Source organism: Dendrobates tinctorius, unplaced genomic scaffold (assembly GCF_039654945.1).
Source record: "Dendrobates tinctorius isolate UK_male_01 unplaced genomic scaffold, ASM3965494v1 ptg000036l, whole genome shotgun sequence".
In the NCBI taxonomy this organism is placed as follows: domain Eukaryota; kingdom Metazoa; phylum Chordata; class Amphibia; order Anura; family Dendrobatidae; genus Dendrobates; species Dendrobates tinctorius.
Window position 1 is genome coordinate 32,423,458 of NW_027361704.1, and position 25,427 is coordinate 32,448,884.

At 42.6% G+C, this 25,427-nt stretch overlaps 1 protein-coding gene across 2 annotated transcripts in view; it reads left to right on the top strand.

The window, feature by feature from the left end:
- The first annotated feature begins 1,990 nt into the window (after window positions 1-1,990).
- Window positions 1,991-25,427, top strand: part of LOC141087923 (follistatin-related protein 4-like) — a 1,467,590-nt gene continuing 1,444,153 nt past the window's right edge. For both annotated transcript variants that reach the window (XM_073573783.1, XM_073573784.1), the window contains exon 1: window positions 1,991-2,239. The gene's annotated coding sequence lies outside the window, so the exon portion shown is untranslated. The remainder of the gene's footprint in view (window positions 2,240-25,427) is intronic.

The window sequence follows — 25,427 nt, forward strand, 5'->3', positions numbered from 1 at the left end:
TGGGGCATTGGCAAATGGCCTGTCAAAGAGCAGAGCGGCCTGTCACAGCTGCAGCTGATGTTCCTCTTGATGTGCATCATGGCGGGTCAGGTAATGAACACTGCGTGCGCATGCCACTATGCATAATCTGTCAACGCTTTTAAAAGGCCCATGACCCTAAAAACTTTTTTTTTCCTTTTCCTATTGGGCCCACTGGGCATTTAACCGGTAACAAGACAGTCAAGTCTATATCCATGATGCATATACAGTTTAAAGTCAGGCAGGAAGGGGCCTAGTGCCGGAGCTGACACCGTGGCCTTCCAGACTGATTGGCTCCATAGCGCTTGCATGGTCTGCCTCTACTATCGGTAAGCCATGGAATTTCAGATTTATTGTACATACGTGTAATCAATTCCAGAATATAGGTTGCTACACAGAGAGATGCACAGTCAGCCATAAGTGAAATTATTATTATAGCAACCTAACAATAAGTATAATAGTCCTGTAATAATAATATTACTACTGTAAGGAATTAATTATGGATTCTCCTGTTATAAACGCAACCTGAACTTCATATTAAAGAAAGTAACTTAAAATAAGATGGGTTGTAATCTTGCTGTCATGCAACTGCAGTGCAGTATAGCGCAACCTCACCAAGGAGGCTGGTGAGGGAAGAGAGGTTGCAGACAAAGAGTAGCAACACTGAGCAGCAGCACAAGCGCCACCAGGTGGCGAAAGAGTGGTCAGATGAACCGAGTCAGAGACAATCAGAAGCAGAAGTACTAGAGGTCACAGCAGTACACGTGGTCAGAAGCAAGCCAGGGGATCAGCAACGGTTCGAAGCAGATAAGACAAAGACAAAAGACAGAAGCCGGTCTGAATGCAAGCCAAGTCAAAATCAGGGAATCAAGTAACTTACAGGAAAACACTGAGTCAGGACAGACAGAGGGAATAAACGGGATAGTGTGAGTGTATGATCAGAGGAGTGCTAAGGACACAAGGACAAAACAAAGGTTTCTTAAGCCCACAACGCGTTTCGACAGCAGAAACTGCCACCTGATGAAGACGGACTGCCATCAAAACACATTGTGGGCTTAAGAAACCTTTGTTTTGTCCTTGTGTCCTTAGCACTCCCCTGACCGTACACTCACACTGTCCTAGTTTTTCATCCTCCATTGGAGGTTTACGGCTGGAGCTGCATTGGATCACCCCGTTTAATAATACCTCCTTCACCGCCTTTCCTGGGCTTCCTGGTGACCGCTACTTTATTTGGCTTTCAGAGGGAATAAACAGACACGGGGAAAGTCAGGGATCACAGCAGGACAAATCAGGATATGCCAGAGTCAGATATACACGCCAAAGGCAGAACTTTAGCTGACACCGCCTGCAGGATGCAGCGGAGCTAAATAGCAAACCTGAAACCAAACTAAGGCTGAGAAAAGTTAACCCCTGAAATGACCAGACCGGGAACATGGTAAGACAGGACGCAAAACCCGATCATGACACTTGCAAAATGAATGTATATTTTATGCAGTACTATTGTTGAGTGTCCTTATAATCATCATGAGAAAACAAATACTGTGCACGTAACACCAAAGATTAAGGTCACGTTATAAGAAAACCACAATGCCTGAATAACGTTGGCAAACACAGACAGGTGATGTCCCTGCATAAGAACAATATATGGACCACTGTCAGTCCAATAGCTCATCATAATGCACAATTCCATCTGCTTTGGAGGTAGACGTGGGCCCCCAGGTTGCACCAATGATATGTTCACCACTGCTCAAAAAGACCCACCAGGAATCATTCTTACACTGTATCGCATAAGAATCCTTTACAATGGCAATATGCAGCAAAGCTCACGCCGTACTCTACTACACGCAGTCGTCTCTCTCGAGCCAGCAGCATCCTCACTGAACACACAGGTAGCAGCTATTGGGTGGAATATGCAGATCGCACTGTGACGTGAAGGAGCTCAGATCCTGACAGCAGAAATAGGGCAGGCAACAGCAAGCAGCACTTAGAGCTCTTATGCTTTGGATTGTGACTGAGACCTCCTCTAAGATTTCTTCTTCTTGGCACACTCTGCTCTTTATCAGCTGTGAGATAAATCAAGAAATCACCCACATTCAGCACATTTTTTTTACATCTATATCTGGAAGATTTTATCCAACAAAGTAAATAGTTCTCCCTGCATTGGTTTTACCATCTTTTACTCTTGCATTTCCCCCCTTGGTCCTGCTGTAGTACAGCTCAGGTAAGTGCATTTTTTATTTTTCTATCTCTTGCTAAAGTGCTAAATGGGAAACTGCAATAGTGTCTCTGTAGAGAGGATGCTAGAGGGAAATGCATGGATGGTATAAGAGATGGAGAAAACCTAAAAGTCAGCAATGCACAGAGAGAACCTGTGCTAAAGCTGCTGTGAAATGCAGGGTCAGGGATATGAAGAGGCTGTATGCACACAGGGCTCCCTGGCAATGCCGCTTTGCTTCTTCATTAGTAGGCTGAGATTAAATGAATGAGATCTCCAGCTGTCTCTCTCCCTGGACCACAAGGAAAGAATCCGCAGCGTCCAGCTGAATCCTGATGTGGCGGCTGCTAGCGTTGAGCCTGGAGTTGGCTTCAGATGCCTTTCACTGCAGGGTGCATGAACCATATTCATCCTGCTAGTTTGCATTTTGCTAAATAAAATGATAGTCACCTCTCTTCAAAATTAGAACAGAAAACCTACAGGGAGCTAAGTCTTTTCTCATTCAGTCCAAGTATTGGAGTTACAAAAATGCTGCAGATCTCTCTGTCAGGGCAATGAGGCTCTTTTCTCAATGGGTATGCAAATATTCCATTTATTAAAAAGTGGGGGGCTGGAGGACATGCCCATTCATCTTCACACATTAGCATGATGAAAGCCACAGTTATACATGTCTTGTGACAGTTCCCTCAGGATGATAAAATAACTCATCAAAGTAGTATGTCTGGTGTGCGGAGTGTATAGCATGTCATGGGCAGAGATCGAAGCCTCATACATACTTGTGGTAGTGTCTGATCCTACGACTGTACTATGAATATCTAGTTTGGGAAATGTCAGCATCAATGATAGCATAAATTCCATATCTAGCAACTTCCCATATGAGTACTGCCTGTACATTTGAAAATATCACAGAAAATTTTGCTAAAACTATCCATTGTGTGTTTTATATACTGTTTATACTTGATTACAGGGATCAAAAACTCTTCATGTAACAACTTTCATTAAGTAGTGCAAAAATGTTCCCCAACATTACGGAAGGTGAAGTTATTTCTCCCCTCTCGGTAGTAAGTGCTGCACCCATCCCCCGATCCTATAAGATCATTTCCCCCCAAAGCTTTAATCTCCATTGCAATAAAATAGCCCTTGATGGCTGATCAGAAGTATTGATCGGCTTCGACCTCTCGCTGGCTCTTTTATGTCACGTGCACTTCAGTAAATAAGTTAACAGCCCATATCAATGACATAGATATACGGGTATGGTTATCAGGGGTGTCAGGTGCATGGAGCTCAGATCTTCCTTCGCTGATGCCAGACGGGCAGATGACAGTATAACATATAACTTGGCCTTAGATGTGGACATATTGAATTTCTGCTTGTTTCGTGGCACCTGAGCTTACCTGTGTACACGACGGTGACATCTGCTCTGAAATTATTAGACTTGTATCATTAACTCTTACAAGGAGAACGATTCTGCTGTCTGGTGCACTTACTCTATACACTTACTATGTGCCATTACGTTTGGCCGCAGTAGTAAATATCTTGTATGAATGGGAAATAGAGGAAAACTTATTGTTTGGGTTTCCACCATGCAATTTTGCGTTTCCTGCCCACTTATTGCCTTCATAATTAGCTATAACCTGGATCATAAAAATCCAGTGTGTAAATATGCTTAGGAAAAGTAATCGAATGATGCCTTCCTCCGTAATACATACATTCCCAATACAAACCAAGTGCCCTTGATCCGCACGCCTGTAATGTTGGTACTGTCCAAGGTGCTGATGGCATCGTTAATTAGGTGGCATCCTCAAACTGACCTCTAGATGTCGCCTCGCATGTGATTCTCGCTTTTCCTGCCTGTGATGCTTATGATGCCACAAATGGAGCTTTAAAAAGTTCATCAAAGGCAGATAAAGGACCGATGCAGCCTTAGCTTTTCTTCTGCTGTCACACTTCAAGGGATCAATGCTCTGTAATGTAAAATAAGCGAAGACTAGAAGCAGAACAGCAGCATACAGCTGTCAAAAAGAAAGGAAGAAGTAAATGGATAACAGCTCTAATTAAACAAGAGAATGACAGGGAGGAATGCACAGCCTCCATATGTCTTCATGAAAAGACTCTTTCTGCATATTAATGAAAATCAGCCGACCTGTGGTATAACTCGTTCTTTGTGTACTACTTCTTTAAAGGTAGATTTCCTTCTTCCTATCAGACATATATTATTTATTCAAGTCGGTCTCTTGAATATACCACTATGCCAATAATCTGCCGGTGACTGTTTACAAATCTCCCAAAGATACAGACTGAATAAAGCATCGGATGCAATATTATCTGTATGAATAGAAATAGAATTGAAGAATATTTGCAGAAACAATAGTTTTAAAGTTGACACAATAGCATTTAAAAGGTAAGCTACCACGGATCCGGAGCAATACGAGGACCCGGGTCACATTCCAACCCTCAAAATTACATCTATTCGTTATATGTGCACCTTCAGAAATAAGGTCATCAGTGATGTCATTGGCAGTGAATGTTATATATATATACACACACAAAGAGGTGAGCGAATAAATTCACAAGACTCTGGTCCAGCGACCGCATCAGTTGTGCGTGACCGATGGACTGGATCCTTGCAAACCAACTCCTACTTTGCGGCATCCCAGCTCCTCTTTTGAGAAGCAAGCTAACCAAAAGAGAAGCCAATGATTCCAGCAGGTAATAGGTGGTTCGCATGGATCCAGTCTGGTGGTTCTGTAATTCTGGTGTGTTACCAGACCAGGGGGATGAGAATTGTTACGCTCAGCTGCTGGAAATTTCTATGTTCTCCCCGTGCTTGCGTGGGTTTCCTCCGGGTTCTCCGGTACTCTCACTGTAAAAACACACTGATAAGGAATCTAGATTGTGAGCCCCAATGGGAATGATGATGTCTGTAAAGTGGTGCGGAATATGATGGCGCTATATAAGTGAGTTAAATTAACAAAATAAATATACATATACAGTATACATACACAATAGATTTTTTTTAAGGTAATACTTCACAATGACTTTTACTGTTATAGTTCTCTCATTCATGCTTTGGTTTAGCACTATACATAAATACATTCCCAATGTAATAACAGATGAGGGTTGGTAAATGTTACGAACACTAAGGAAAAGGATGCCTTTAAAATACTTGACTTGCACTCATGTTATCCTAAAATCTGATGTTTCTTTCTTCTGCAATATCTCCAGTAATCTTATCCATCACACGGCTCAGTACACAGCGCCACTGACTATACTGTGAGAGTATCATGACATTCTTCCAAACCTCAGTTCAAACATGACCCTTTGACTTTCTTTCAGAATTTCCGTTCAGTTAAGATAGTTTTGAAGGAGCCAATAGCAGAAATGAATGCAAAGTCATATTAGCAAGTAAAAAAAGTCAATATTACAAGTAACAAGGGCTAAACACTTTCCCTCCTGTGTGCAATGTATGGTGTGCGTTATGTTACCCCCCACATAGTTCTTCAACTTTTCACTCTTCATGCCATCACCTCTGTATTTGTAGCCTATATTGTGGACATTGCAAAGCTTCTTTGCACTTTTCATTCGTCTTGTAGTGACACTTTGTTGTAGCATTTATGTTGGACACTGAATTAAGACACCATTGTCCTTATACTTTTCATTCTTCATAGAATTAAAATCAAGTCCCCTTTCTTTTGGGCACGGCATTGCATCACAAAGGATCTTGTACGTTTCATGCTTGATACAGTCACCGGTGGTGAGCAAGTAGCCTTTCCCAGAACGCCGACATTCTTCATTCCTTTTGTTGTGACTTGTGGCGTTTATTTTTGATATTGCATTATTGGGCTGGGCACACTTTTATTCTTCATGCAGAGGCCTCTTTGCTTGTAACATTTACATTGAGTTACAAATTACACCAAAAAAAGCTTTTATTCTATTTGTCCTTTATGTTTTGACCTTTGACCATTCATTTTGTGTTACAGCTCACTCTTTATGGAGTGACCTCCGTGTTTGTCGCATTTGCTCTGGGCAGTTTGCAACATCACATAGGCTCTTCTACTTTTCATTCTTCATACATTGACCTCTGTGTATGAAACAATCACACTGAGTTATATATTACATCACAAAGGTTTTTTACACTATTTATTCTTTATAGTTGGCCATTTATATTGGCCATTGTGTCACATCACAAAGGCTTTTACGCTATTTACTCTCTATATTGACCATGGTGTTACATCACGAGGGTTCTTATGCGGTTCTTTTTTCCTAGTGACCTCTGTGCTTGTTGAATGGGCAGTATATTACATCTCAAAGGCTCTCTTATTTTATGCATTCATCAAATCATGACCTCCATGCGAACATATTATTTGCATAAGGATGAAACTAACAAGATGCTATTTAATAGACACGTTGAATTAGACGAAAGCAGAGCAATAGATGAATCCTCATGGGCATACCACCAGAAGTATTGTATTTCAGACTGGGATTAAATGTATACCTAACTCTTCATTATTTCATAGAAAAATACAGAATTATTGATTGCTAAATTGGCCTTTTGAATGTAAGCATCACAGTTATAATTTTTACTCCATTATTAAATGGTTGGTTATACATTCATAGGCATCTATGAAACAATGGAAATTATTTGTCCATGTATAAAATTGCTCTATGACGAAACATAGTCATCCTGTCAACATTGTCCTGCTCTTCTAATATCATCATGAAAAATGGGTTTCAGGTCCAGTAATTCCTCTCATCTATAAGAATGTGATTGCTTTAATTCCATAGATATAATGATTCTTGATGATTATGGCTAATCTTCATGATAGGCACCCGTCATCGTCAGTTTTCCTTTTGAGTCTTTATTATAAGTATTTGTGTCTCCTGATTCCCTGGTTGACATTCGAGGTACAGTACAGTGTGATATTCTAAGTAGATTTCTGAAACTATAAAATAATGGAAATGTGTAGAAAACAGATGTAAATTTCAGGGGGAAAAGTTTTTATTAAGAAACTAAATGGGGTACAATCTGAAATTTGTTGGGGGAAAAGGCCAGAAGCAATGTCGGAAAACTTCCAGCCGATGCCGATGCGGTTGGAAAATCAGAAAGAAAGTCGGACTTGTGGACCGTATGTTGTTTGTCAGCCGTCAGCTTTCAATGTTTCTATGACATCAGAGAAGCAGTGACCTTTCACTATTTGCTGCCTGACCTAACAGCATCAGAAAGTAGTTTTCTTGCCTATTGGGTCCATCAAACTCTGGGTTACTGATTTGTAAAGATCACATCAATAAAATAAAGACTGTTATTTATATTTATTGCGTCTCCCTTCTATTGGACATGACTATATGTTTAAGGCGTGATCAATTCATTGATTTCCTTTCATTTCATTGAAAAGTTTGAACAGTCAAAATGACCAACTAAACACAGGTACTCAATGCACCCTTGAGGTGGCCAAACAGTAAATTGAAACCTCTCACTGGCTTGTTTTGCAGCTAGCTCATCCCTTCTTTGTACAAGCCAGAACTGTCAATCAAGTAAGAGGGAGGGAAGATAGATGCAAACCAAGTAGAAGAGAAAGTGCATTATACTGCCCACATGAAGGGTGCGCTGATCATTTATCCTTGGCTTGATCAGTCATTTTGTGCTGACAGATTTCCTTGTGGTATATACAGTATGTAGTATTACAGATGTGTCCTTTCTTACCTAAGCTCTTGGCTTTATAAATGTGGTGAAAAGTAAGAGTTTTATAAAAAAAAAAATAAAAAATTGTGCATTGCTATGACAGAAGAAATTTATGCTATGTGTCCACCCAGGGGTTGTGATATATGTTGTGGCTTATTTTGAGTCTTCTAGCATGTCACGATAACACACTGAATTTTTATGCTCATGTCATGAATTGAACATTTAAGAAGATCCCTTTAAGAAGGTTAAGTCAGAGTTCACATTTGTAAAAATATTTTTCTATAAGCATTTTCCATATGTATTGTGCTTATTAATATAAATACAGAACAAAAAGGAGATATACTTGGTTGGTAAAAATTAGCTTTTGTTTCTATAAGAACCCAGTGTAATGATTAGTCTAATTTGTCCCACACCCTCCTCCGACGTATTATGTGATCTATTATACATGGCATGCTAGGTGATACAGTTAAATTTCTAAGATTTAGCATGAGGCAGAGCTCAGAAAGCTAACGCCGCCCACACCAGGCTCTCTGTATACATTGTCTATTGACAGTGAGCTGCTTATCATAGCAGAGGTGGGATCAGACCAGCCCTTACAAGGCCAGCTAGTCACAGCAATAATAATCCCCTAGTAATAAAACCTGTCATCGTGACACATCTTTGAAATCTGTGACTTAACTCCCACCGCATGCTGTCCTTAGAGTACATAGCAAAAACTTGCAAACAGATTTCCTTTAATAGTGTTGCACTATGGAGGGAATATGCACCATAAAGTCTTATATACTAATTATACAGAAAATTAATCTTTAAGGCCTAATTCCAAATCCTTTAATCTATCATGTAATTATAATGACATGTCCCTATTGCTATGTATTCATTCCTTTATGCATTTCTTTTAGAAATGGTGTCCTGTATCAGTGACTTCCCTTTTCATATATGTTCAATGCCTGTGGTCAGCAATAGTGGCAGCTCAAGTGTTTTCTATTATGAATCCAAAGTTGTGGACAAGTACAGATACACAATTCTGGTCAAAAACTGAATTTTCAGTGTCTGACTATTAATGGGATATTTCACTTTAAGGAAAGTCAACCACAGACATCCTAATATACTTAAAGGGAATCGGTCAGCAGGTTTTTCCTATGTAAACTGAGATGCAGAATTCAGGGATGTGTCACTCTTCAAAGTTCTGCTGTTGTTTATTAACTGTGAAGGATTTCTCACTGGGAGATTAATATTGCTTAATCAGGCAATGCCCCCTCCCCCTGTGATAGGCAGTTCACTGTCCATGAACTTTGTATATTTAAATCCTGGTGTAGGCGGGGCGGGGGCAGCTTTCCCAACTCTGCTTCATTGCTAAATCTAAAAGCTCTGATTGTGTCCGAATGGCTGCACCCAGTAATCTACGTGATACATCGTTGGATTCAGCATTGCTTTGCCTACATCAGGCTGCTCTCAGATGAGGTATCAAAAACCTGCTGACAGATTCCCTTTAATATCACAAACAGTGTCAGTACCTCTCCTCAGATCCAGCTTTCCGTCTTGGTCTTGGCATTTTGGCTGCAGCAACGACATCACATAGACCAAGGAAAAATTGGCTGTAGAGGAAAGGGGTTAATAAGTTTGCAATGTGTGTGCAGGGATGGAATTATAGCTATGTCCCAGGACGGCAGGGAAACGCAGCCAAAAAGAACAAACCTGCAACTGGTCTACGATTCTCTCTGCCTGACACTGAAACCTAAGGGCATGGCAGGAGAGGAAGCTTAATGGGACCTATAGTAGGAAGCATGTTCTTCCAGATAAAAAGTTTAGAAAAAACTTATATATGTTCACATTTCACTAGTCAGCGATTAAGTCAGGACTTCACATCGATGAGGTGGGAAACATTTACAAGTTTGCAATGAGTTTGCTTATCTGTCGATAACTTATCTCCAGTGAGATTCAAAGGATCATTTTTTTATTTAAGCCACCCATTCTTTCTCAACTCAGAAAGAAATTGGAGGCAAGAATACAAATTAAAGGTTTTGGACAACTTTTAACAAATGCTTATTAGGGCCTTAACTTTTTTCCTGACCTAAAGGTTGTGGCTCTAAATGGTTATAGAGTCATTTTTTAAAGTGCATATTTATTTACAGTTTGATGAAGGAATTCTGTAGTCATTAACTCTCCAGCCCAGAACAATACTATTCATTCTTGACCTCTGTTGTAGGCCAAAAAGTCCCTTTGACCCATATGAGAAAATCCATTGTATTAAAGACCCATGATAGTTTGGGCAATTGGAAGTTTTGTATTATGGGCTGTAAGATTTCAATTATGCCACTGGTTGCTTTCAGCTCTTTGATACACATATACTTGATCAATTTTGACTCCTAGCTGCATTAGGATGTGTGTACTGTACTACTATTGGATCCTAATGCAAAATTTGTATCAGGACCTCCAACTAGCATATATAATATACTAGCTGAAGAGCCTGGCATTGCTCGGGCATAGATACTAACTACGATTAGTTAAAGCAAATTATAATGATATCTACTGTATATATATATATATAAAGCTGAGTATAGAGCCCCGCCCACTACGCATAGCCACATTCACTATAATATCCCACATCATCCCGTCAGCCAGAACTACCGGACTACTACACCTAATATCCCACATTGTCCCTTCAGCTAGAGCCACCGGACAACTACCACTAACATCTCACATCATCCCATCAGCCAAAGCCACTGGACTACTACCCCTAATATCCCACAACATCCCGTCAGCCAGAGCCACCAGACAACTACGCCTGATATCCCACATCTGCCTGTCAGCCAGAGCTACCAGACTACTACCCCTAATATCTCACATCATCCCGTCAGCCAGAGCCACCGGACTACTACCCCAAATATCCCACATCATCCCGTCAGCCAGAGCCACTGGACTACTACCCCTAATATCCCACATTTTCCCGTCAGCCAGAGCCACCGGACTGCTACCCCTAATATCCACATCATCCCATCAGACAGAGCCACCGGACTACTACCCCTAATATCCCACATCATCCCGTCGGAGCCACCAGGCTACTACCTCTAATTTCCCACTTCATCCCATCAGTGCCACCCGACTACTACCCTGTTATGGGTCACTGAGGAGGAAAAAATAAACAACAAGCTAAGCCTCAGAAAACCAGAGAAGTTGGTAACTATGCAGATTGCAGATCTCTGAACTTAACCGCACAACTAGCAGCAGTCGTGGGGCGTTCCTATGATGGTCCTAGATGCCTCATCACAACCGGAGAGCTACATAAGCCTAAAGCAGGAAAAGAGGAAAACTAACTGCCCCAGAGCAGACCCCAAAGGAAAGACAGCCCCCCACATGTATTGACGGTGAAGCAAGATGAAATTACAAACAAAGGCAGGAAAATAGGCTGAGCAAACAATGGGGCCCGGCTAACTAAAAAGGACAGGAAAGGAAAGACACTGTCTGCAATCTGCCAAAAAAAACCTACAAAAATATAGTCCAACACTTCTGATAGCAAAATTAACCCTGAAGTCACTAGACTTCTAAACCTATATCAGCACTCTGAAATATTCTGAGACAGAGCAAAAAAGAGGCCAATCTAATAAGGAACAAAAAGCAGAATGGCAAATACTGATTAATAGGAGTGGAAATTCAGCATAGCCCCAGCAGGGGCAAGCTGATTACACAAAAAACTGAATTGACCAACAAGCGCAAGTGTGAGCATTAGCAAAAAACAAACTTAACTTGAGAAGACTGGAAGAGAGCTGAAGTCCAGGACCTGAGAAGCAGTCTGAATCACCAGCACCTGGATAGGGCGCCGGCTGTCTTATATCCAGTCTGATACTCCAGAGATCCAATCCTTTTCTTCCTCATCAGGTGGCAGATCACTACCACTTAAACCAACAGCACTACCTCCTGTCACCACCAGAGGGAGAACAGAAGGGGAACTCTCAACTGGTGGAGCAGAAAATGAGTTCATGACACTACCCCTAATATCCCACATCATCTCGTCAGAGCCACCGGACTACTACCCCTAATATCCCACATCATCCCATCAGCCAGAGCTATTGGACTATTACCCCTAATAGCCCACAACATCCCTCAGCCAGAGCCACCGGACTACTACCACCATAGCTCCCAACCATCCAGATTCTCACAGGACAGTCCCGTTTTTGACCCCCCCACCCACGTCCCGCTTGGGACTGTATTTTTCTGGCACTGCACTGAGCCTACATGCTCCCCCATGCACCGACCCCATCATCGCTGTCCCAGAGAGACCCACTGCAGCCTGCCATGACGTCCTAGACTGTTCTGTGGCTGTGCACACAGGGCTTGTGATGAGGTCACAGGAGGGGAGGAGTCAGTGGTCACATGATCAGGGGCCTCCATGTCTTTACTCTGCAGGACTCTGCTGTGCTGGTTGTCATGGTGCTGGATGAGGTGAAGTTTCTGTGTGGGGTCAGGAGGAGTTTACAGTGTGGATGTAGCAGAGCCGTGCATGCACGAGGTGTACGGAGCGGAGCTGTGCGTGTATGAGATGTACGGAGCGGAGCCACGCGTGTACGAGGTGAATGGAGCGGAGCCGCATGTGTACTTGGTGTACGAAGCAGAGCCGCATGTGTATGGAGTATGCGGAGCAGAGCCGTGTGTGTATAGGGTGTGTGGAGCGGAGCCGTGTGTACAGAGTGGAGCCATGTGTGAACGGGATATACGGAGCGGAGCCAAGTGTGTACGAGGCATACAAAGCAGGCTTTTCCCACGGACACAGGAGTACACAGCGGAGCCCTGAGGAGCACTTTAAAACTCACACATGACATTCCAATGGAAGTGATGTGCTGGAAGCTGACTGTAAATGAGGTAATTTCATGAGGAGATTGTGACGGAACTATGGAGGCACTTCAGGGAATTTTTCAGATCCATCACCATGTTCTCCTCCTACAGCACAGACAGTGGGATCGCCTTGGAATTGGGGATGCCGGCCATTTGAGCGGATCATGATATATCCTGCATCAGGAGGCTCAGGTGGGCATTACAATGGGAGCCGGGCTGCTATATTATCTTTATAGAATCTTTCTTTATTTCTTTCATTCTCTCTTTGTTTCTTTCTCTGTTCTTTCCTTCTCTCTGTTTCTTTCTTTCTTTGATCTTTCTCTCTCTGTTTCTTTCTCTCTCTGTTCTTTCTTTTCCTCTTTTTCTTTCTCTCTCCAGTCTTTCTCTCTCTAATCTTTCTTTTTCCTTTCTCTCTCTGTTCTTTCTTCCCCTTTTTCTTTCTTTCTTTCTTTGTTTCTTTCTTTCTCTCTGTTCTTTCTCTCTTTACTTCTCTTTTTTTCCTTCTCCCTCTCTCTGTTATTTCTCTGTCTCTGTTCGTTCTTTCTTTCTTTCCCCTCTTTCTTTCTCTCTATCTCTCTGTTCTTTCTTTCTTTCCCCTCTTTCTTTCTCTCTCTGTTCTCTTTCTTTTTTCTCTTTCTTTCTCTCTCTGTTCTTTCTTTCCCCTCTTTCTTTCTCTCTATCGCTCTGTTCTTTCTTTCTTTCTTTCTCTGCTCCTTCTTTCTTTTTTCTCTTTCTTTCTTTCTTTCTTGCTTTCCCCTTTCTTTCTCTCTCTATATTATTTCTTTATTTCCACTTTCTCTCTCTGTTCTCTTTCTTTTGCTCTCCCTCTGTTCTTTTTTTCTGTCCCCTCTTTTTTCTCTCTCTGTTCTTTCCTTCCCCTATTTCTTTCTTTCTCTGTTCTTTATTTACCCTTTCTTTCTCTCTCTGTTCTTTCTTTCTCTCTATCTGTTCTTTCTTTCTATCTGTTCTCTCTCTCTGTTCTTTCTTTCTCCTCCTTCCTTCTTTCTTTCCCCTCTTTCCTTCATTCTGTCCCCTCTTTCTTTCTCTCTCTCTGTTCTTTCTTTCTTTCTCTTTCTTTTTCTCTGTTCTTTCTTTCCCCCTTGTTTTCACTCTGCTCTTTCTTTCCCTCTGTTTTTTTCTTTCCTTCTCTTTCTTTCTATCTCTCTCTAATCTTTCTTTTTTATTCTCTTTCTGTTCTTTCTTTCTTTCTTTCTTTCTTTCTGTTCTTTCTTTCTCTCTCTGATCTTTCTTTCCCCTATTTCTTTCTATTTCTTTCCCCTCTTTCTTTCTCTCTGTTCTTTCTCTTTCTTTCTTTCTTTATGTATTTATTTCATTCTCCTGTCTTTCTTTCCCATCTTTCTTTCTCTCTCTGTTCTTTCTTTCCCCTCTTGCTTTCTTTTGCTCTCCCTCTGTTCTTTTTTTCTGTCCCCTCTTTCTTTCTTTCTCTCTCTGTTCTTTTTTTCTTTCCTCGATTTCTTTCTTTCTGTTATTTCTTTCCCCTTTCTTTCTCTCTCTCTCTGTTTTTTTTCTTTTCCCTCTTTCTCTCTCTGTTCTTCCTTTCTCTTTCTCTCTCTGTTCTTTCTTTCTCTCTCTGTTCTTTCTTTTTATCTGTTCTCTCTCTGTTCATACTTTCCCCTCTTTCTTTCTCCTCTTTCTTTCTCTCTCTGTTCTTTCTTTCTCTCTCTGTTCTTATTTTCTGTCCCCTATTTATTTCTCTCTCTGTTCTTTCTTTCTCTTTCTTTCTTTTTCTCTGTTCTTTCATTCCCCTCCTTCTTTCTCCCTGTTCTTTCTTTCTCTCTCTGTTCTTTCTTTCCCCTCTTTCTCTCTCTGTTCTTTCTTTCATTCTCTGTTCTTTCTTTCCCCTCTTTCCTTCTCTCTCTGTTTTTCTTCTTTCTCTCTGTCCTTTCTACTCTCTCAGTTCTTTCTTTCTCTCTTGCTCTTTTCTTTTTCTCTTTCTGTTTTCTTTTTTCTCTCTCTCTCTGTTTTCTTTCTTTCTTTTCCTCAGTACCTGACAGTGTGCTCACAGTACCAGCCACTGTGCCCATAATGCCAGCCACTGTGCCCATAATGCCAGCCACTGTGCCCTCAGTACCAGTCAGTGTGATCAGCAGTGCTAAATGGGTGAGGTTGGGCGTGGACATGGGTGTGACTAGGTGTGAAATGGGTGTGGTTGGGGCGTGGTCTAAAAAATTTCCGCAGCACACTGTGCACACTGCAGCCTTTGTCTCGCTTTCCCGTCTTCAAAAATTGGGAGATATGCACTATGCTGTAACATCTGGACACTGCACAAGTACACAGCTTCCAACCCGCTGTGATTACTGATTATGGGCACCTACTCTCAGAGTCTGTGTTTTTTCATCTAAAAGTGTCCACTTTTCTGTGGCTGTTGGGACAGACAGACACATTCAGAAAAAAAATCACATGTGGAATTGATTTGAGCTCTATTCCTGTCATTGCAATTTATGGCTCTATCGGGGATTCAGGCACAAACCACTGGGCGCAGTAAAGAAAGACAGTATGAACAGGCACTAATGTAAAACACAGGCATTAGACATTAACCCTAGAACGCATACCTGGGGCCTTGCAGGCCCGCCCTGTTAATTGTTTTCTATTTTCTGCAAGATTACTTTAGTAAAAGATTACTTTAGTTGAAACTCTAGGTATTCCTCAGGTATATAGTTGTTTGTCATTTCCAGTTGTTCATTTATTTTTATGTTACAGGCATTTCGGTATAACAACTCTTTTTTGTGAATACCCCATATTCACATACCTGGGGCCTTTTAGGCCCGTACTAGGTTTACATGTGATCCTAAGTCTTTTTGTCTTGACTGTTGCTGGGGAAGACTTTGACTCAGTCTTTATGACTCTGCTGTTGCTATGAAGAGTGTGAATTCTGCCTGACTACATGGTCATGTGATCTTGGGAAGGAGGCTCCCTCACAACGTCATATGTCTCTGACATCATCATAGGTCCTGAACACTGTTCATTGTGTGCTACTTGCTGAAGAGACTTTGGAGGAAGTAGTCAGCTTTCTTGTTTCTTGAAAAAGAAACTTTCTGAGTTCCAAAAATCCAAAAGCTTCTACTGCACCTAAAAGAAAGTGGTGACCTGCTGAAGGTGAGAGGAGGGGTCTGCACTTTACCCTTAGCACACACACTAGCAAATAGTGTACAACCCTGATTGTAATCTTTTTTTTCATTTTAGTTTACTGACTTCTAAGGTTACAGTGGCACAGTCTACATCCAGGGGTTGACTGACCAAGAAATCGAAGCAATCATTTTTGATAGTGATGAAGACAGTGAACTTTCTTTGTCTGATGAAGAGTACATGCCACCAGCTAATGTCTCTACTTCATTGTCCAGTGATTCTTGAGATGATGAAGAAGTAATGGATCCAGCAGAAAGTACAAATAGAACATCCATAACTAATGTTTTTTGGAACAGTACTGCTGAGGTTCTTGGACGAACCCCATCACATAATATTGTAAGAGTTGCTCAAGGAACTGTAGGAATTCCACAATTCTTGTCCAAAAAAGATATGTTCTGTAAATTTTTTTCAGATGATATTGTAGATGAGGTAGTTTTGTGTACTAACTTAGAAGGAAAACGTATCGCTTCAGAAAGAAAAAAAAACATGGAAAAATATAACAAAAGAGGAACTGTATGCTTATATTGGCCTTACTTTTCTGGCAGGGAGAACAAAATCATACGATGTTCCTATCAGAGAACTCTTTATGAACCCTTTTTCAGATCCACATTACAAAGCTACAATGTCAGTCAATAGATTTGAGGATATTCGGAGAAGCCTTCGTTTTGATGACAAGAGAACTCGTCCTGTCAGTTGTTGCGGTCATTAGTAAAGTAGAAAAGGAACCTTTGAAAAGAGATATTCCTGCAGCATGTTTACTGCAACTTTTATATAAAAAAACTTTTAGACAAAAAAACATTATTATAAAGAGTTATATCGAATGCGTATATTGGGCGTTTTAAGCCCGTTCAGTTACTCTTTTGTTTTTTTTTGCACATAGTAATGTTTTGAATTATTCACATATTAAGGGCTGTGTTCCCAATGGCGCTGGGGTTTGCCAGGAGGTGATCCGTAATGGATCTGATCTCTTGGTAACTCCATTTAAGGCTGCTGGAATGCCGGGATTCCGCCAGCCTTAGCTGGGGTCGCCAGGAGGTCAGATCCATTACAGATCTCCTCCTGGCAGACACCAGCGCTAGTGGGAATGCATCCTTACTTTGCAATTTTCAAATAAACTTTGAAAATTATTTTTGTTTGAGTTATTCCATGTTATTTGCACACGGGCCTAAAAGGCCCCAGGTATGTGAAAGTGTAGATTTTTATGGTCATGCGTTCTAGGGTTAACTGCTGATCCTAACAATGGCGACACTACAATTACAGAACTATATATGCAGCACATACTGTATATACATATACATTATAGTTGTACACACATTATACTGTATATACTTTATAAATATAGAAACACAAACTATATACTGTATATACTGTACACAGACAAAAACAGTGTGTACAAGCACATACATAAAGTATATACACACAGAACATTCATTTTATATACAGTATGCTCACATACATATACACTTTATACATATATTTAAGCAAAATACTGCACAGATGCAGTATACAAATATAATATACCCAGACACACATCCTATATACTGTACCATGCACACATGCACCACAGATATACACAATCATACTATATACTATATACACATATACAGACACACACACACACACTGTACACTGCACATGTACACACACATATACACATATATATGTATACTTACCAGGTTCTGCGGTTTCACTTGTACAGATCCCAGCACAGAGGTTTAGGAGCAGCCGTGATGAGGAGGAGAGGACACAGACACACAGACAGGGCTGCAGACATCTTCCTGTCTGGGTGTTTGACCTCTGCTGTATGGCCCCTCCCCCTCACTCTCAACTTAACCTGACACTGCAGGGAGAGAGACAGGGTTGTGGAGGGGGTTGGGGAGAGACGATCAAGGACTGCCAAAGATGCACATCATTATTCACTGCAAGTAAAAAGCTTCATAGAGGGACTGCAGACGCAGGGGGCCCCCTTTGTGGGTGGGGGCCCTGGGCAGCTGCCTTGTCTGCCTGCCCCAAAAGCCAGCCCTGGACCTAGTGAATGACCTGCATAGAGCTGGGATAACCGTAACAAAAGCTACCATCAGTAACACACTATGCTGCCAGGGACTCAGATCCTGAAGTGCCAGACGTCCCCTGATTAAACCAGTACATGTCCGGGCCCATCTGAAGTTTGCTAGAGAGCATTTGGATTATTCAAAAGAGTATTGGAAGAATGTCATATGGTCTGATGAAACCAAAGTAGAACTCTTTGGTAGAAACAAAACTTGTCGTGTTTGGAGGAGACAGAATGATGAATTGCATCCAAAGAACACCATGCCAAACAATTGTTTGTTACAAGTGATGAGCAAATAGTGAAATATTTGGATAAAGGAAAATCAGCACAAATATATTCTAATATCACATACTAAATAAAGATTCACTGCGCTTATACTCAAAAAGACCTGGAAGCAATGCAAAAGTTAGTGTAACGTGATGGTACATGTTACACTAACTTTTGCATTGCTTCCAGGTCTTTTTGAGTATAAGCGCAGTGAATCTTTATTTAGTATCTGATTGTTTGCACTTTATCTAACAGGTCCTGCACAGTACCTGTTCTCACTTGCAGCTACTCCAGCGGTTTTTCTTACGGTGGAGCGCCAGTGTGTATCCTATATTGTTTCTATATTCTAATATCCCTGTATCCGAATATTGAATACAATGCAAGTTAATGGGAGAGCCAAATATTTTTCTTCTGGACCCAACAAACAGGTTTGGGGGCATGGGAAAAAAGCTGAAATGGATGGGATAGATAGATTGGTAGATAGATACTGTATATACATAGATAGATAGATAGATAGATAGATAGATAGATAGGCCTCCCCCACCCCCAGTGGTCAGTATATCGGCCATGGGCTTTGGCCGTCAAGTCACAGTCCGTCTGTGTCAGTAGATCCTTTTTAGTCTCCACAGTTTTCCAGTACTCCCCGTCACCCGACTTTTCTTTCCATGATTGGCTCTCCCGGTTGGAGCGGTCATAAGTCCTACTAACAGTTGAGCCCACTGTCTGGTCTGAGTCTGACCCATCTAGTACGTCACATGAGCTACTGTCCATGTCTCTCAGTCTCATACTGAGGGTAGAACTGCCACTTGCAGATTCTCAACGTTTTTGTCTTGCTGAAAGTCTTCTGCTACCTGCCATTTCATTATCTGGAGGGTAATTTCTGGTCCTTATACCCCAGGACAAAGGCGGACACCATCTCATGTTCTGCACCTGTTTCTTGATCTGCAGTCGGTCCAGTCGTAACTGCTCTATCTCCTTCTGGTACGTTACCCGATATTCCAGGAGCATTCAGATGTTCCTAAGGCTTTCCACAGAGCCAACAACAATGAATTGAACCATGTCATCTTCACCAGATACCTGGACTTCATCATCTGGCGGGATCCTCACCCTCGCCACATCGGATCTATTCACAAGGTCTTGCATCACTTTTCCAAGCCTTCCAATGACTCTCCCGACCAGAGGTTTGGGCACCAGAATTACGTCTTCCTCCAAGCCCAGCCGATTTTTAGCTTCCCTCACAAGCTCCAAACAATGAGCGGCTTTCCCATTACGGCTTTCCCATTACAGAATTACGTCTACCTCCAAGCCCAGCTGATTTTTAGTTTCCCTCGCAAGCTCCAAACGACGAGCGGCTTTCCCATTACTCAACATGATCAACTGTTTTGCGTGGAGACATTGCAGGTGCATATCCGTCAGGACAGCCACCCGCTTCTCTGTGTCTTCCCTGGTTGACAGTACAACCAACTGCTGAGTCTCAGGTGCCCAGTGCACCCTACACGCTTTGACCGCACTTTTAAAAGCCTCATGCACACCCTCACTGGTGCAGGCTTCTTGCACGTCTTTGGGTACCTCTATCACACACTTGAAGATCGAGGGTTCACTCTCTTCGGAAGACTCGCTTTGCCACGGAATTTTCCATCAAGACCTCCACTACAACCGGGTGATTGTCTTGTTGCGTGCTTAGGGCACAGCCTTCCTTAGTTTTACACTCTTCAGGCCTCCTTGTTAAGATAGGCCTTTGTAACTCTGCCTTGTTATCGCTCGGACACCGCCGCTATAAGTCTTCAACCACCAACGCCTCCTCTTGTGGAAGACCTCTTACTGCTTCTCTAAGCACTTCCACGTCTTCACTTGAGGCCTTATTCACACTTTGCCATGTTGACAGGTGACCTCTGAGCTCAGAGACTTCCTTCTCCAGCTCATCCACTCTGTGCTCAGCCGTTTGTCTCAGGGCCTTTTCTTGTATGTTATGCTCCTTAAATGCCTTTAGTTCGGCCTGTAAATCTGCTACCTTTTACTTCTTACTGGAACACTTTTTAACGAGGTCCTGGACATCCTGTGCTTCCTTCTTTCCAAACTGTGCCTTGACTGCCGAAAGCTCAGACTCCAGGTGGTGCATCTGCTCCAACTGCACGGAGTTGGCAACTTCCATACTCGCCACCTTTAAACTCTCCTTCGCCAGCTGTTGACAGGCCTCTTCATGCTCTTTCACCAAGCTTTGGACATGTGCTTCTACCTGGTGGAAACTGTCAGCTCGCTCTTTCCAGGTGCACATTTCCTGTGTCAGCTTGTCGATTTATTCCTCTAGTTGTCATGTGACATCGGTCGAATTGGCCAGCTTCTCAGGCAACTCTTGTATTTTGTCTGAGGGTGCAGTTTGTTCAGCCCCTTTTCGGCCCTTATGCCTCCGGCGACGGGAGGAAGACCTGCTATTTAAACTTGAGTCAGTATTACTGCACTCTTTTCCACTGTCGTCACCGTCTGAATGGGAGTCACCACCACCCAATCGGTCATCCTGAAACCAGCGGTCCCCATTGCTACCAGTGTCAGACTTCACTCCTGGAGCTTCCCTGTCTCCACCTTGTGAAGCACTGTGTTTCCCTTGTGTCTGAGTTTCAGTCTGCACAGCATTAGACTCAGTCCTAGTGGTTGCTACTGGCAATAACACGTCACAGTCACTCCACACAGTAAGGTAAACCCCCAAGATACTCTCTATCTGGGTGTCAGCTCTGCTCTTTTTATTTAGCAGATCATTATCAGTCACACTGTGGTACCCTTCAGGTGATGTCAGGTCTGTAAATTGGTGTTATTGCCTTAAGGTACGCCACCCCATCAGTAGAGAGGCCTCCATCCTCCTGCTGTAGAGGAGCTCCTCCCTCCCACAAGTCTGAAAACAGCCTAGAGTCCCGGCCTACTATCACCGGACAGGTTAAGTTCGGGACTACAGCGACATCATGGTTTTTAATGTCCCTGTCTGTCTCGATTATCACCATGGCTACTACATTGTCCTTAGTGCACCCATGGATGCAGGTGACCGCAATCTTCCTTTCGGACATTATAAATTTCTCTGGCCAGTCCTCACTAGGGTCACCATGCCCCCAGAATCAACCATTCCAAGCACATCCTCCCCATTCATCAGCAGGGCACACCCCTGAAGCTTCTCACCATGTGGGTAATTCATATAGCAGACTGGACATATATAGAATCATAGAATGATAGAATCGTAGAGTTGGAAGGGACCTCCTGGGCCATCTGGTCCAACACCCTGCTCAAAGCAGGATTATATATATAGTACACTTGCCCCTGGCAACAGTCTGTCTGCGTCACCCTTTTAACTTTGGGAAGCTCCGCCCCCTTTTTGGTTGCCACTCTATTTTGGGATACTGCCCCCTTTTGGGGCTCCACCCTTTTTGGGCAACTACTCCTTTTTGGGATACCGCCCCCTTTTGGGACTCCAATCCTTTTTTGGCACCCATTGCTGTCTGAATTACTGCCCCCTTTAGGGACACCACCCCCTCCCTGGGGTACAATCTGTGGACTCCGCACGGTACTCTCAGGTCCAGTTCACACAGAACATGTATGTCTCTCAGGCTTGTACTGGCCCTTTAAGAGATTGACCGCACAGGACTTCTGATGTCCTTTCACGACACCTCACCAGCTCCTGCAGGCACTGCCACAGCTCCTGCAGTAGCCACAAACTCACAGGCACCTCCGACTGCCGATCACAAGTGGCTACTAGCGTCACTGCAGCTCCTGCTGCTGCAGAACCTCTTGCTGCAACTGTAACTGCAGCTCCTGTTACCACAAGTCTCTGCATGCGTCTGCTGCGCTGTTTTCGTGGACCCCCCATCCACAGCAAGCTTCGTAACCCCGCCGAGCTACAGTCAGACGCTTGTCACCTTCGTGACCCCACCGAGCCACCACAAGCTGACTTGAGAAAAAACTTTGTGACCCCGCTGAGTCACAGCAAAAACACCTCACACGTGCATCCTGAACCATTGCCCATAGCAACCGAGTTTGTAGACCTTGTCCGTTGCCCCTAGCAACAAGGCTACCAGAGTGCCCTTAGCATTCTCCACCAATTGTAGAGATCCACCCTATAAGTGGACAGGGATTTACTCGCTTGGCCAGTCTTTGAGGCATGCGCAGGGCCACTCCGTGCTAAACAGTTAATTTGGTTTATTCAGCATCAGCATAAACCACTCTTCATGAACATAATAGCGAGTAGCTTCCAGTACAATGTCCGTTAAACATTCAGCGTTACCACATAAAGCATACAAAGTCACTTACTGACCCCGGGCAGCGTTACTCACAGTTTATCCCTCACGAGAAGCAGCCACACTGGGTTCACTGTTCCAGACAGTGCCTTGCTCACTAGGCCGTCTATAGTGCCAGAGCCACAGCCGGGCAGTAGCTCCCCTGCATAGAGCCATCACAGATTCTACCAGGTCTGGGCCTTTCCATGTGCTTCCCATGAAGTTCAGTCCCTGACACTTCCAACACACACAGGCCTTGCGGGACCTTGCACTCAGGATCAAAACACACACCCCTGTGACCAGACCTCAGACACACTATATAGTACATGACCACACCCACAACTGAGGTATGGATCACATGCATATTCTGCGTAGCATTTACAGCACCCCCTAGCTTTAACAGAGGTTACTGTACCACAGTATATATATATATATATATATATATATATATATATATATAGTTGTGCTCAAAAGTTTACATGTCCCAGCAGAATGTTTGCTTTCTTGGCCTTTTTCTCAGAGAATATGAATGATAACACCAAAACTTTTTCTCCACTCATGGTTAGTGGTTAGGTGAAGCCACTTATTGTCAAACTACTGTGTTTTCTCTTTTTAAATCATAATGACAACCCAAAACATCCAAATGATCCTGATCAAAAGTTTACATACCCCATTTCTTAATTTCGTGTATTGAACCCTCTAACATCAATGGCAGCTGTATTTTCTATAACCAGCCAAGCAAACCTGACAGATGAGTGCTGCAACCCTCAGTTGTCAGCGTTAGGAATGCTGATTATCAAGAATAGAGGGGTCCCCATGCCATATTTTTTAGCAACCCGCCTTGCCCCATTTTTGACAACCAGCCTTGCTAAAGCAGACAGCTGGGGGCTGGTATTCTCAGGCTGGTAAGTGATCATGGATATTGCCCCCCCAGACTCAAAATAGCAGCCCTTAGCTTCCCAGAAAAGGCACATCTATTAGATGCACCAATTCTGTCACTTTTCCCAGCTCTTCTCACTTGCCCTGTAGCGGTGGCAAGTGGGGTTCATATTTGTGGGGTTGATGTCACCTTTGTATTGTCAGGTGACATCAATCCCATGGTTTAGTAAAGGAGAGGTGTCTATAAGAAAAAAAATCTAAATCAAATATATTGCCTAACAAAATGAGGAATAAGGAGATGGAAAAGAAAGCATCTAAAAAATCGGTTGAGGGAAATAAGTGTAGGTACATTCTTGTAACCATGTTCAGTAGATCAAAATAAAGCTGTTAGGAATTCATCCAGTATGTATATACAATTAATATAAATAACTTTTCAGTATATTCATCACTGTGAAGAAATCATCTAGACTGCGGTATGGACTTGAGCAAGCTTCCAATGTGCAGACATATCCTGGGTGTGGGTTATTTCATGCAGACATGCAACTCCATGCAGTAGAGCAGAGACACGGACCAATGATGAGGGAAAAACAACTGCAGCGATGTTTTGAGGGACCTCCTCCTTTCCCATGCCTATGGCTTGAGGCTTGTGAAAGGGGCAGATTCCCTGAAAGGTCACATTAGGTGTGTTTCCCTCTTTGTCAATCAGTGTTCACAGGGATCAGTGCACAGGGATAACCCACACCCAGGATTTGTCTGCATGTTGGAAGCTTCCTCAGGCCCGTACCGCAGTCTGGATGATTTTTTATAGTGGTGAATATACTGTAAAGTTATTTCTATTAATTGTATATACATACTGAATTAAATATTTTGTGATAAATTATGAAGAAAAATAATTTGTAGTGCTGTTTTCTGTTTTGTATGAACTGTAGCCAGTTGATGGAGCAACTGCTATGCAGCTATTATACGAGTGGGACTTTAGTATTGAATAAGCCATTTTTCCAAATTTTGAATTGCAATTTTTCTCGGTAGATTTACTTAAGTACCCCAGTATAGTATTTAGGAAGAATAGGAAGATTAAAAATTACATTGCCATACCCAAGTCAGTAGTAGGGAGAAATCCTACAATTTTCTTGTATCATCCTATGAATAAAAGTAATGGGGTATATAGGTGTGGGAAAGTAAAATGCCTTTGTTGGATCATGCTGAGGCATGGTAGTAAGAATTTCCAATCAAGGGTAACGAGAAGTTTTTGATGTCAACCAATATGTGAACTGCAGCAAACCATTCACCATTTATCTGTTGGAATGTGATTGCCTATGCAGCCCATTCACAACAGAATGAACAGCCACAGATATAATAAAAAAATGGGATAACTAACCACAGTCTATCTAGACACTTCCTAATATGATATGTTAGTGCTATATAAAAATAAAGATTACTACTATTATTATTATTATTATTATATGCCATCAAAAAATCTAGAGAATTTGTACCTCACTATTCGGGAGCATAAACCTAAGACCAGTACAGATCGTTTAGGCTAGTTTCACACTAACGTATGGAGGAGCTGCGGAGGGATGCGGACTTCCTCTGTGAAGCTCCGCCCTCGGCCGCACCTCCTCAGGTCAGCTCCGCCTCTGTTGGCATGCGGCCTGTGTACCCTATCTTTAGCATTAGGTATGCAGACTGTGCCGATGTATGTGTCATTTTGACAGTGCGGCAATGCCACCAAAATGCAACATGTTGAATTCTGCGCAGGTCACTGCACCGTCAAAACGACGCATGCGGAGGCATTCGCATACATCGGCACAGCCTGCATACCTAATGCTAAAGATAGGGTACGCAGGCTGCATGCAGACGGAGGCGGAGCTGACCGGAGGAGCTGTGGTCGTGGGCGGAGCTTCACGGAGGAAGTCTGCATCCCTTCGCAGCTCCTCCATACGCTAGTGTGAAACTAACCTTACAGAGGCTAAACAATAGGAAATCTTTCTGAATATTCAAATTGACTATTTTACGTCCAGAAGGTTTAAATATTAGTAGAGAACATACAGGATAGTATAACTTTGACATTTAGGAATTGTATTG